This window comes from Astyanax mexicanus, chromosome 4 (genome assembly GCF_023375975.1).
Source record: "Astyanax mexicanus isolate ESR-SI-001 chromosome 4, AstMex3_surface, whole genome shotgun sequence".
NCBI lineage: Eukaryota > Metazoa > Chordata > Actinopteri > Characiformes > Acestrorhamphidae > Astyanax > Astyanax mexicanus.
In genome coordinates, this window is record NC_064411.1 from 8,125,454 (window position 1) to 8,139,772 (window position 14,319).

At 37.5% G+C, this 14,319-nt stretch overlaps 1 protein-coding gene and 1 long non-coding RNA gene across 2 annotated transcripts in view; one reads left to right on the forward strand and one right to left on the reverse strand.

Annotated features, from left to right (window-relative positions):
* LOC125801381 (zinc finger protein 239-like) overlaps positions 1-14,319 on the forward strand; it is a 120,502-nt gene that overhangs the window by 80,622 nt on the left and 25,561 nt on the right. The window lies entirely within an intron of this gene.
* LOC111189356 (uncharacterized) lies at positions 6,447-14,056 on the reverse strand. The gene is made up of 5 exons (XR_007438730.1): positions 13,719-14,056; positions 12,441-12,583; positions 10,184-10,253; positions 9,167-9,264; positions 6,447-7,310 (listed from the first exon to the last, which is right to left on the reverse strand). It is a non-coding gene; the product is annotated as an uncharacterized LOC111189356 (long non-coding RNA).

Genomic DNA, 14,319 nt, shown 5'->3' on the forward strand with positions numbered 1-14,319 from the left:
CAGCCAACTCCACCACTTTACACATGTAAACTTGCTTGTTAAATTAGTCTCATGACACAGCACAAGCTTGAATGTGCGGATGCATGTCAACTATATGCAAAACACAATTAATTTAGATATTAAATAAATTATAGTAGTGACTGCAAAACTTAATGTAGTTCCAAAACTCTTACTAGTTACCAAATTATCCACAATAGGAACTAACTACTTAATACTTTACAGTAGTTGTATAGTAATATATAGTAATAAGTGACAGTGGTATACACAGAATTTAGCACTTTAAGGTGCAACATTTAAAAGGCTAAAAAAGGCTAAAAAAAAAAAAAAACCACCTGACAACTTAATGATTTCATGTCAACTGACAAACTCTACTCCAACAATATCATTTACTGGCATGAAAATGATGTAAAAACTGACATGAGTCCAGCTGGATCTAGTTGATAATGATAACAAACTACTATCTCCTGTAGGGCAAAAGGAAAGAGCCACCTACCCACTTGGGGTAATATTTAGCTGAGAACCTTAAAAAATGTAACATTAAATGAATACTTGATTAGAAGGAATAATTGTATGTTTCATTACGGTTCTTCCATGGGGTCCTTAAATTCAGGGCTCCTATCTCAAAAGGTCCTTTTCGTCGCTACTTGAAGTTCAATTCAATTCAATTCAATTTTATTTCTGTAGCGCTTTTTACAACAAAGGTTGTCACAAAGCTGCTTTACAGGAAAAACAGGTCCGCGCCTCTTATGAGCAGCACCACAGAGATGCCAATTTTATGGTGACACAGTGGCAAGAAAAACTCCCTTTAAGAGGAAGAAACCTTGGAAGGAACCAAGACTCAGTCCGAGGAACCCATCCTACTCGGGTCGACCCGCTTAGTACAAACAAATAAGAAACAAATAACAGAACAAAAACAGTACAGAGAATTAATGTGAACTATGGCTAATATAACAGGTACTAATTTATGAATATAAGAATGTGATGGGCACAAACTATATAGCTATGGCTAATACAGAAACAGATACTGAGTGTGTTAATGGTAATCAGTGCAGGGCTGCAGAGCCGGAGAACAACACAGCGGGCAGTGGAGAGCCAGGCTGGGAACATCAGGAACAGGGCATCTCCATACATGTAAAAGAGATAGATAGAGAACACAGAAAGGAAAGGAAGAGAAACAAAAAGCAGAAGTTAGAAGGGTTGTGAAATAATTGTGATGAGTAGAAGGACAGGGCTGATTCCTGAAAGCTGGAACCACAGACGGACACATCCAGGCCGACCGGCCGGCCAGGCGTCTCAGCACATGTGAGAAAGATAGAGAGAGAACAGAGAGGGGAGGGAAGAAAAAGGGGTTAGAATGGTTTTATAAAACTCTGCTGGAGTGGGATGGGCACTTGGTAGCAGCAGCTCAGGACATGGGGAGAGAAAGAGAAAGCAGATGATTAGGACAGGGTTTATATTTGCTGGATAAGCTGTAAGAGGAAGACATTGTAATGAGACATTACTCAAAAGCTTGAGTAAATAGAAATGATTTGAGTCTAGATTTAAAGATTGAGAGTGTGAGTCCCGTATATTAATAGGGAGGCTATTCCAAAGTTGGGGAGCTTTGTAAAAGAATGCTCTTCCTCCTGCATAGTTTTTTCTAATACGCGGGACTAATAACAGGCGAGAAGTATTTTATAATCTATACGAAATCTAACAGGTAGCCAATGTAGGGATGAAAGAATAGGTGTAATGTGATCGAACTTTCTAGCTCTGGTAAGCACTCTTGCGGCTGCATTCTGAACTAGCTGGAGTTTATGGAGTAATTTATGTGGACTTCCAGCCAACAACGCGTTGCAGTAGTCCAGCCTGGAGGTTATGAATGCATGTACCAGCTTCTCAGCATCTTCCAGAGAGAGTATACTGCGGATTTTAGCTATATTTCTTAAGTGGAAGAATGCAATTTTGACTATGCTACATATGTGAGCGTCAAACGAAAGAATTGGGTCAAAGATGACCCCAAGGTTTCTCACAGTTTTACCAGGTATAATTAAGTGACCGTCTATGTCTACAGTATTAACATTTATGTTTTTATCAATATTAGGACCTAATAGAAGGACCTCAGTTTTATCAGAATTAAGTAAGAGAAAGTTGTGTGTCATCCAATTTTTAATCTCTTTAATACAGTCTGTTATTTGATTTATACAGAGCTCCTCATTGGGTTTAGCAGATATGTAAAGTTGCGTGTCATCAGCATAGCAGTGAAAGTTAATACCATGCCTATGGATAATTTTACCCAGTGGTAGCATATAAAGAGTAAAGAGTAATGGACCCAGTATTGATCCTTGAGGGACACCATATTTTACTCTAGACTGATAAGAGCATTCGTTATTTAAGTAAACACACTGGAAACGATCTCTCAGATCTCTTTACTCTAAGTAAAGCTGTTTCAGTACTATGGTTTTGTCTAAATCCAGATTGAAAAACCTCATGCATACTATTACTTTGTAGATACAAGCGCAGCTGGTTAAACACAATTTTTTCTAGGATTTTGGCTATAAAGGAAAGATTAGAAATTGGTCTATAATTAGCAAGCTCGCGGGGGTCCAGATTTGGCTTTTTGATAATGGGCTTAATGACCGCCAATTTAAGAGAATTGGGTACGTAGCCCATGCTAAGGGATGAATTTACCATTTCTAATAATGTTTTTTCCACCTTTGGCAGTGCCTGTTTCAATAATTGTGTGGGTACTGGATCTAATATACATGATGTTGATTTTGATGAGTTAATTACACTAAGTAAATCTTTTTCTGTAACCGGGCTGAAACACTCTAGGTGTGCCTCGGAGCTGGAGCAGCATTCATCGATATCTATAAGTAAATTTTGGGAGTGATACTGAATTTTTTGTCTAATGCTATTAATTTTATCGTCAAAGAACTTCATGAAATCATTACTATTAATGTCGGCAGGGATAACGGAGCTAGTTTGTTTTTGACTGCCGGTGAGTTTAGCCACAGTAGTGAAAAGGAATCTAGGATTGTCTCTATTTTTCTCAATAAGCAATGAAATATACTGGGATTTTGTTTTAATTAGGGCTTTTTTGTAGTCTGTGAGACTATGCTGCCATGCTAGCTGGAAAAATTCTAGTTTTGTGTGTCGCCATTTACGTTTAAAATTACGAGCGGTTTGTTTTAATGTACGTGTGTGGTCATTATACCACGGTGCTAGCTTTTTATCCCTGATTTGTTTTATTTTTGTCAAGGTTAGAGCGGAGCACAGTTTGTAGATTTTCTGTTTTGTGCTCGAGATCATGTTCCTAGGACGAAAAGGAGATGGTTAAGTCGGGGAGTTTATTTACAAATTCATTAGCAATTGCGGTTGTTATTTTACGCTTGCTGATATAGCGCGGTGGGAGGAGGATATTTTGATTAAAAACTATTTCAAACATAATTAGATAATGATCTGATATCGAGTCATGTTGAGAAAGAGTAACTATATTCTCAGCCTCAATACCCAGTGTCAACAGTGTACAACACAGTGTTCAATGAAATACATAATTTTAAATGGGTTAATAGTCTCAATTTCCCCCACATATTGCTCTTGATTTATTTCCCTTAATAAATGAAATAATCATTTAAAAACTTTTTTTTTAATGTTTTGTCTGATAAATGGCTGGCTGACTTTATCAACACTACTTTAAACTATGAATCTAAGTATCTAAACTTGCTAGCTAGCTAATTAGCCTGAAAATGCACACCATTGTCTCAAGTTAATTTAATAAGAGATATCCTGTTCCCCAAATATATCCTTTAAAATATTTATATATTTTTTTGCTAGCTGACTATCAAAAATACTGTAAACTATGGTAGCTATGGGTTAGCTAGCTAGGTGAAGTAGCTAATCCTGCGAGCCAATTAGCCTGAAAATGCACACCACTGTTTCAGGTTAACTTAAAACGTTCCTGTTCACTAAATTAATATTTTTTAAATAAAAAATGTCTTACCTTCACAAAGTGTACATTTTTTCTGCTCCTCCAAGATGGCTGGATCCAACTGCCCAGTCTTTTTTTCATTTAGCAGATGATGCCTTTTGCCTGCCCCTTTTTTAATCTGATTGGTTGTTTCTCTGAATCAATCACTTTTCTTTCTGTGTAAGTGAAGTAAAACTCCCATCTGCCCATTTCACAGCTTCTGCTGCTCGGACAAAGACTCAAAGACACCTCTGCTTCTTATTAGAAAGCCATTACAAAACCTTTTATTTGATTTCATTACTTTTATTATATTTATTTCACATCTAAATCTAAATTTTTTGAAAAACCTTTATTTTGTTTTTGCTTCTATATTGGACTATTGTCCGATCCAAGCAGTATAATAGTACTTGCACTATACTAAAATATTCTTATTTAAAAAAAAAAAGGTCAATTTTGACTACATGTCAAATTAAAAGCCCCCCAAAATAACCCACTCAAATTTTTTGGCAAGTCTGTGCCTGAAGAAGATTCAGTTTAGAACCAAAACGTTGCAACACCAGACTTGCTCTACAGAAAAATGTTTTGTGGTCGACCCCATTTTAAACAGAGGGATCAAACCTCTTAGCCAACCAATTTGGCCATTCAACATGGGGGTCCAAACAGGCATGAACCTCATCCCCATCATGTGAGGGGAAATACACCAACTCTTACTGCACCTGTAGAGAAGAAAAGCAAAAAAACAACAAGCAAATTAAGAAAAAGTAAACACACACTAAAATGAACCACATGAAAAAAGCACAGAATACAATAATTTTAGCACACTGGTGAGACACTTATTTAATCTAATACGTGCACACCACCACCAGGAAAATGTGGCACTGCAGTCTAAGGCTAGGCCAGTCATCCTGTGGGGTCCAACTCCAGATGAAGATGCAGAGCTATAAACGCAGCGGCGGATACATTTCCAGGGGCAGCGCCACAGTAATTATGGATAGGGATGCTTATATAGAAGAAATAGGAAGACAGTTAAATCAGGAGGAATATTATAAAGAAGTCCCTGCACCTATTTTTCTAGAGACAGTTCCAGAGTTGCTACTGTGCACTCGCTGCTTTACTCTCTTTGGCTCTCACTGCTTAACTATCTGTGGCTTTCCCTTTGATGCTAGTGTGCACTCTTGCTGGTTTACTACCCAGCAAACAAGGAACGTCGGACGTCCCTTTTTGGGCATTTTTGTAACGATCTCTATAGGACGTTTGTAGGACCAAACTGACGTCCGCATCAGGTCCTATTACCGTCCAAATGGAACGTTCCCTAACACCCCTTTAGAGGACGTTCGGTAACGTTCGCAGCAGGTCCTATTCTCGTCCATACATAACGTTCCCTAACACCCCTTTATAGGACGTTCGGTAACGTTCGCAGCAGGTCCTATTCTCGTCCATACATAACGTTCCCCAAACACCCCTTTATAGGACGTTCGGTAACGTTCGCAGCAGGTCCTATTCTCGCCCATACATAACGTTCCCCAAACACCCCTTTATAGGACGTTCGGTAACGTTCGCAGCAGGTCCTATTCTCGCCCATACATAACGTTCCCCAAACACCCCTTTATAGGACGTTCGGTAACGTTCGCAGCAGGTCCTATTCTCGTCCATACATAACGTTCCCCAAACACCCCTTTATAGGACGTTCGGTAGCGTTCGCAGCAGGTCCTATTCTCGCCCATACAGAACGTACACAGGACGTTACCTTAGAACGATTAGATGTGGTTTTCTCCATGCAGCAGGTGCAGCTGATTAAAACGCTGTTGATTTTCACATTACAGAGTGGTTGGGGAGCAGCCCATCACACAGACTAGACGTGGGTATTTTCCTTTGCCTTTCCATTTCTGTCCTTTCTCAGAAAAGGAATGGGGCTGCTCTTTTTCAAGCCCCAAAACACGCTAGATTTAGATTTAATTAGGCTACAAACCAAATGACATTACTTGTGAATTTAATGCTAGTCAATGTTTTTTTTACAACTTATGTGAATATTGATATTAGTGTTTTCACTGTGCAAGCATCACATTTTCATTGCCTAAATTGTAACATCTACTACCATCACCAATAGCTTATCAAAACTATACAAATACTGCACTTATAAAAATGGCATTAAGCCAAACTGAGGTCAAAACAGTTCAAGTGTATCTTGTGTGTATCATAGCAGGAATTACAAAAACGTATTTCACTTTTGCTTGCCAGAAAAAAAAAAGAAAAACCCATAAAGGTTTGGTCAGAAGTGTCAAATATATTTCACAGATAACAAAATACACATTGCATAAAACATTCTATTCTTAGAAATTTCTAAGTTTTTAAGTTAGGCTTTTTCTTAACTTAATAAATACATTCATTACTGACCAATTTATAGAAACAGCCAAAAATAACAGCAGTACTTGTTTTAAAAAATATTATGGTTACAGGTTAGTTGCTCTTTGGGGAGACAAAAAACTACTAAACATAGTTTATTGGGTGATAGTTTTTATTGTCATTATAACATTCAACATGAGACATACTGCTTTGTTATTATATTTACAAAGACAATCAGTGCATTTCAGCTGTACATTTAGAGAATCAAACTTATCTTTTTAAAAACACAGATTGTGTTAGTCATTTTATAATCCTTGATCAGTGGACAGTTCCTTACCACAGTACCACTACTGGCTGAACTTTCCTCACCTTAAAAGCAACACAGACACTTGTAACTCTCAACAGTACATTTCTATTATGAAGGACCAAGATTATATATGATTAGTAGCTGTCCTTTGATTGAATGACACTAAGGGTGCTTTCATACCTGAAAGTCCGGACCATGGTCTGAACCAACGTTCATGTGTTTGCTACACTGTACCTTTTGGTCCGGTTACGTTTAATTTCACACTGCAGTTTAGTAAGCGGACAAAAGAACTTTACTATGTCATGTCATCATCAGCTACGTGGGCTGCGTCTCTCTATACTCTATATTAATTGGTTTATAGAATGATAGGTGTTTGGCGAGTTGCTGTGATGTGATAAATCTGCCGCAGCAGAATGAGTGTAACAAATTCTTATTAGATTTATTTTATTTCTGTGTATAAGTAAGACTTAGTATATTGTTACAATTAATAAATTATATCCCAGTGTAAGTGCTTTTGTCCTATAATGTTGCGTGACGCGCCTGCACGCCGAGGGGAGTCAGATTTCAGTACAGCACCAATCCTTTCTTCTTCTGGTTTGTTTTCTGCCTCTGCTTCCTGTAATTGGTCCAAATATCTGAACCATCTAGAAAAGTGCTTTCACACTGCAGGCGAATGTTTAAGGACTCCATGGTGATCTAACCAGGAACCAGCTAAAAAAAAGGAAGAAGAAGACGAAAGTACACATTATTCTTGACATGACATACATACAAGACAAAGTGCAAGCAGAGGCAGTGTTTGCACTGGGGGCTTCTGGAAATATTGTCCCATCAGTAATTACCCATGTTCATGACTACCATATATGCAATTATTTTCTAATAAATAAAAAACAACACATAAATCTAAACAGAGAGCGAGTGTATCTTTACTAGGGGTGTCACGATCTCGATATTTTATCGAAATCGAATCGAAATGAGGTCATGGTCTCGAGTATCGAAGTCAAAAAGAGGATCGACGATCCCTCCCGCGCACGCTACGCAAATAGCGCAGCGCGCTACGCAAATGGCGCGGCACCAACACAGTGCATCCTATTCATTCTGTTTTTTATCTGTCCAACTGGGGAGGGGGGGCGGGGGTTGGGCGCGCAGGTTTTGTATCTGTATCTAACGGAGGGGTGGGTGCGCGCAGGTGAGAGCGTGTGAACTCGCTGAAATGCGTGTGTCAGTGTGACTTGAGAACACTGACTATAGATCACAGTGAGGTGGATTAAAATCTTAAACTTATAATTGACTACACTTGTTGCTTTCCATTGAATTAAAAAAACATCTTTCTCTCAGATAAAGTAAACACAAGCGTGTTTCTGACTAAAATAAAAGCTTTTCAGGAGAGATATAAGTTATGTGTAAATATTTATAAGACAATACCTGACAAAATCTGTTTTAATGACGTTAATAAACATCACTGTGACAGCGCTAGTCACAGTTTCACCACATCACTTATCTAACCAGCCTGTACTGATTTCTGCCCCCCAATAATGCTTTCAATAACCTCTAATAGCCTTTAATAGTCTTCAGTAGCCTTAAAAGACTTACCTGGCGGCCGTGGTGTGTCCACTAAACTCCGTAGTTATAAACATCCTGAGGTTAGCAGCGCGCTAACTGACCTGTTTATAATGTAATCCGAGCAGTGCCTCCGTGTCGGCTGTTCTAACCTGCTGCTGTTAGCTGCTTGGGCTGAAAGATGAACTGTAGTGAGCTGTATTATCCGGTTAGTGGGGTTAAAACCTTTATTTGTTTACAGAAACAGTAAAAACGGACTGGCTGAGCCCTGTAGCCCGTGGCTGGGCTGTACTGAAGTAGTGACTGAGTGAAGAGAGCGGGGCTTGTGCTGCTGCTGCAGCTCCGACTAGTGGTTGGATGAAGAACTGCAGCTTCATGTAAGTGAGCAGTTTCACCAGCCATCCACACACAGCTCCGATAAACTGCTTGTTTTAATAGTGCACACTGTTGCTACCAAAAAAAGTCACTAGATGGCATTACCATATATATCTTAATAAATAATAATAATAATATTTATAATATTTATAATAATAATAATAATAATAATAATAAATATATTATTTAAATTTTATGAGGCATAAAATAATAACAAGAAAAAAAAAACAAGAAAATCGAGAATCGAATCGAATCGTGACCCTCAAATCGAAAATGAAATCGAATCGAGGATTTAGAGAATCGTGACACCCCTAATCTTTACCTATAACTGTCAAAATAAATATATTGCTAAATGTAATCTAATGCTACTACACACTGAATCAACATCTTTGGACTGCAACACAGTAAGCAGGGTCATTGCAGTCGAATGGTATTAGCATGTTTAATTCGAAAAGTAGATGGTTGTCCACACTATGTTATCTTTGATGAAACTGGTCAACCACCTTGGACATCAAACACCATCTTAAATAAAACATTTTTCTCAATCTTTTAGCAGGGAACGAATGTAGGTTACAGTGCAGTTATCTGTTCTTCATATAGCTTGTTAATACTACACCACAGCCTTCCCTACTTACCTTTCCTTCACAAGCAGTAGCAGTAGGTCCAAGACGAATGAAGAATAATCGCTCAGTGAGGTGAGAAGCACATAGTGGTCTCCAACAATGACATTTCACTGGAAAAAGAAATAGGAGGTAATTAGCTACTACACAGGTGCACCATGAGGAGGATGGATTAGTTTCTATCAATCACCCTCTCTCTCTCTCATCCCCGCCCCTCTCTCTGTGTAATTCCATTTGAGTTTGTTTTTAAATGTTATCTTTTGATAAGTTTTTATTACACAATACTTACTCTGACCTTTTTGACTCCTGCATCTGACAAATAACACAAAGTACAAAAAAAAAACTAAAACTAATAAAACTAAACTAAAACTAAGCTTTAAAAAATATATAAAAACGAATAAAAACTACAAAACCTTAGCATCTACACAGAGATCGAGACAGTGTATCTTTATCTGTATATTGAGGTAATATGGTTTTATCAAGTGAATAATTAAAATACATTGTCAAAACTAATGTACAGAGGTAAGAGTGCATTTGCCAGTAAGTGTTTTTGTGAGACAATATAATCACACCTACAATTAGAGTGCTCTGTCCTCCTAGTGGTAAAGACTTATTGTAGTCTGCACAGCTGAGAAGTCATTAGACACATTCCAATCATGGTGAATGAAGTAGGCAGTGAAGCTTATATATGGTTCAGATATATGATTTGGACACAGAAGTAAGAACAAACTCCTGCACCTTTTCAACACTCTCTTTACATTTGTGTATAGATGGAGATGGGGGGATTCTATGATTCTAGTACACAGTGCTAACTAGCTAACAAACTAGCCTGCCTCTCACTCTTGTCTGGGCTGGTATTTGCTGTAAAGCAGGACTGACTGTTGAATTGCCTGAGACACGTGATCCCATGGGGGCGTGTGCAGTGCTGCTTAACTTACAAGCGTGTTTTTTCCCTACAGACCACAATCTCAAAAAGACATATTTTGAGACTATATTAAATGTTCCTTAGAAAAAAAAAAATTTTTTACTTACCTGGGTAAAACCCAGTCTGAAGATCCAGACTTCTGCCTGCTGGGTCCATGAGGGTCCAGGGGACTTGGGCCTATGTGAAGAAAATGTGCAAATATAAAACAGAAATGTGAATATTGGAGTTGCTGAATGTTAGAAGAAAGCCCTGTACGCACAATGTGGATTTTTCTCTGTTGACTAATTACTATGGTTACTAATGTCTTCCTAAATGGCAAAGCGTTCAAAAGTAGAGGCGGTACTGAACTATGAGAATGTATACCAGCTTGTTTTTCTGACTTAATTTCACCATTCAAAACAAGCCAGTCATAGGGATTTTTTTTTGCAATATGAAGGAAATGTTAATACGTTGTTTTGTTCAGGTTACAATTGTGGTCTGGTATGTTACAGGTCAAATTTATTTCAATATATTTGGACTGTGAGGGAACAGGGAGAATGTGCCAACTCCACACAGAAAGACCTGGGTCACTCCATGTAAATATGCGTGTATATATATATACAGTGCCCTCCATAATTATTGGCACCCCTGGTTAAGATGTGTTCTTTAGCTTCTCATAAATTGAGTTTTGTTCAAAATAATATAGAACCACGATGGAAAAAAAGAGTAAAATACAACCTTTAACTCAAGTGAATTTATTCAGTAGGAAAAAAATCCCACATTAAGAAATAATTATTTAACATCAAATCATGTGTGCCACAATTATTAGCACCCCTGATGTTAATACTTTGTACAACCCCCTTTTGCCAACAAAACAGCACCTAATCTTCTCCTGTAATGTTTCACAAGATGGGAGAATACAGAAAGAGGGATCTTTGACCATTCCTCTTTGCACATTCTCTCTAAATCATCCAACGACCTGGATCCTCTCCTCTGCACTCTCCTCTTCAGCTCACCCCACAGGTTTTCAATGGGGTTGAGGTCTGGGGACTGAGATGGACATGGGAGGAGCTTGATTCTGTGTGCGGTGAACCATTTCTGTGTAGATTTGGCCACATGTTTAGGGTCATTATCTTGCTGAAAGACCCAGTGACGACCCATCTTCAGCTTTCGGGCAGAAGCCACCAGATTTTGTTTTAAAATGTCCTGGTATTTTAGAGCATTCATGATGCCATGCACCCTAACAAGGTTCCCAGGGCCTTTAGAAGAGAAACAGGCCCACAGCATCACTGATCCCCCGCCGTATTTCACAGTGGGCATGAGGTGCTTTTCTGCATACTCAGCTCTTGTGTTACGCCAGACCCACTTAGAGCATTTGTTGCCAAAAAGCTCTATTTTTGTTTCATCTGACCAAAGCACACGGTCCCAGTTGAAGTCATAGTACCGCTTAGCAAACTCCAAACGTTTGCATTTATGATTGTGAGTGAGAAATGGTTTCTTCCGTGCATGCCTCCCAAACAGTTTGTTGACATGTAGATAGCGCCTAATGGTTGTTTTGGAGACTTTGTGACCCCAAGAAGCTACCATTTGTTGCAATTCTGTAACAGTGAGCTTTGGAGAACTTTTTATTTCTCTTATCATCCTCCTCACTGTGCGTGGTGGCAAAATAAACTTGCGTCCTCGTCCAGGCTTGTTTACCACTGTTCCAGTTGTTTTAAACTTCTTAATAATTCCTCTGACAGTAGATATGGACAGGTGTAGGCGAGTAGCGATTTTCTTGTAGCCATTGCCTGACTTGTGAAGGTCAACACACATCTGCCTCACTTGAATGGTATGTTCCTTTGTCTTTCCCATGTTGAAGATAAATGGCCTCTGTGTCACGTCATATTTATACCCCAGGGAAACAGGAAGTTGTGAATTACTAATTAAATGTTCCTACATACTCTGATCAACTTCGTAAACTACTGTAGAAGTGACAGAAATACTTTTATTAAATTTATTTCCTAAGAATTGTTAGGGGTGCCAATAATTGTGGAACAGGTGATTTTATGAAGAATAATTATTTCTTAGTCAGGGATTTTATTTCCCCCTTAAAATTTACTTGAGTTAAAGGTTGGACTTTACTTTTGTTTCCCATCGTGGTTCTATATTATTTTGAACAAAACTCAATTTATGAGAAGCTAAAGAACACATCTTAACCAGGGGTGCCAATAATTATGGAGAGCACTGTATATATATATATATATATATATATATATATATATATATATATATATATATATATATATATATATGTGTGTGTGTGTGTGTGTGTGTGTATACATATATATATATACACACACACACACAAACTCTGTTTTTCTCTGACAACAAGAATATCCTTACCTTATTACAAGAGAAGATTGTAAACTTGCAGCTTTCCGTCCATAAAATAGGGAATGGTGGTTTAGATAGGTGCAGCACAGCAGTCTCCAAAAAGGATGGTGTGCAGCAGATCAAATGAAAAAAAGGAAGATGAACACAGCTCACTGGAGACAAAGAAAATTAACAGGTAATCAACTTATTGAAAGAACCAACTAAATACAACAATGCCACTGACACACTCTATATATATTTAAAATGTATCTAACAGACATGAAACATTTCACATTATTAAGATTTTGGAAAATAATAACAATAAAAATATCTATGCTATATATAAAGAAAGGTTTTATGCAATTTATAAATATATTTCATTCTTATAAATAAAAAAATATTGTAAAAAGTTTAATGGAAGGTGACTGACTAGTAGCGCACGCGGCGCACAGCTGTGGGCGCACGAGCCAGTTTTGGTCTCGTGAGGTTTCTGACAGTAACGGTTATTTTACCTCAGCTCCGCTAGTTTGTGGTCTGACAACACTTTTTGACGGTATAACATACAATATTTACAGTTTCCATAGTTAATTTGATTCATTTTTCATTATTGGTATTGTTGTTACTTTTATTACATGTAAATAGTGTTAATTTAAATCGGTATGTACCTTATATATCTGCTAGCTTGCAAGTTGCTATTTCAAATCTTCGTAAATATACTTTCAGGGGGAGTGTCAATTAGATAGTTTAGCAAAGGACGCTACATTTTATGGTTAGTTAACGTAATAATAATAATAATAATAATAATAATAATAATAATAATAATAATAATACGGTGCGCGAATTACGAACAAGATGAGTTTCAGTCAACCCTCAAGAATACGTTCATTATGTAACCCTAGCTAACTTAGCTAGTTAGCCAGCTAGTTAGGCTAACGAAACGCTAATCAAAGTCAATGCCATAAAGAGAATCTCTGCCTGGTGAGTTTGAGACTATTTCTAAAGTATACGGTCAAGGCAATTAATTATGTTACCAAATGTAATTTTAGTGTTAAATAAATGATCTATGGCTCGGCTCAGCCGACGCTAACGTTAACATACATTAGCTTGCAAGCTAACTAGCTAACTCTAACATTATCAAGCTAGCTAGGTTTGAGTAGTGGCTAGCTGTCCTACAAGCAAAATATTTAGTTAATGTACGCTTATTGTATGCTTTTACAACCTAATAATAAGCACTGTTGTACAATTTACAATAAAATGTAGTAAAACAACTATAAATCTCTATAAGTTATATAAAATAAAAAAACTTACCTCTCAGCCCGAAGCCTGCTCATATCACATAGAAACTCGACCCCAAATGAAATAATGCAACGCCTTCTGCCAGTGCAGAGCAGCAAGGGCAGGAGATAAAACACGGATAAGAATATCTCATTCCCCAGACACGCAAAAATCACTATTTGTTATTTAAGGCATGCTTATAATGTATTTAATGTATTCATGCAAAATATGGCTATTGACAGTTTTGTTTATCTTTTTTTCTCTAGCCCTATTCATCTGGCAGCATGTTCCCTAAAACGGTAAGTCCAATGATCTAGAACGACCCACATTATACTTAATGTTTTATTACTATACAATAATTATAGTTAATTTTATATTTTTAAGTGTTCAATAAACTGGATTTTTTAAAGATAGACAAATATAACCACATTAATAGACATTACAAGTAATTTAACATTTTACTTTTTGGCATTTGGCATTGCTGGACTTGTGGCTTCGTACCGGGACTTCACTCAAGCTGCTGGAATACAATTCCCGTCTTATCCCGATACTATTGGTTTATATGAACATATATTTACATATCATGTGACAGGCGGCCTCCGACTAACATTTAACATCATTAAGCTCTGATTTA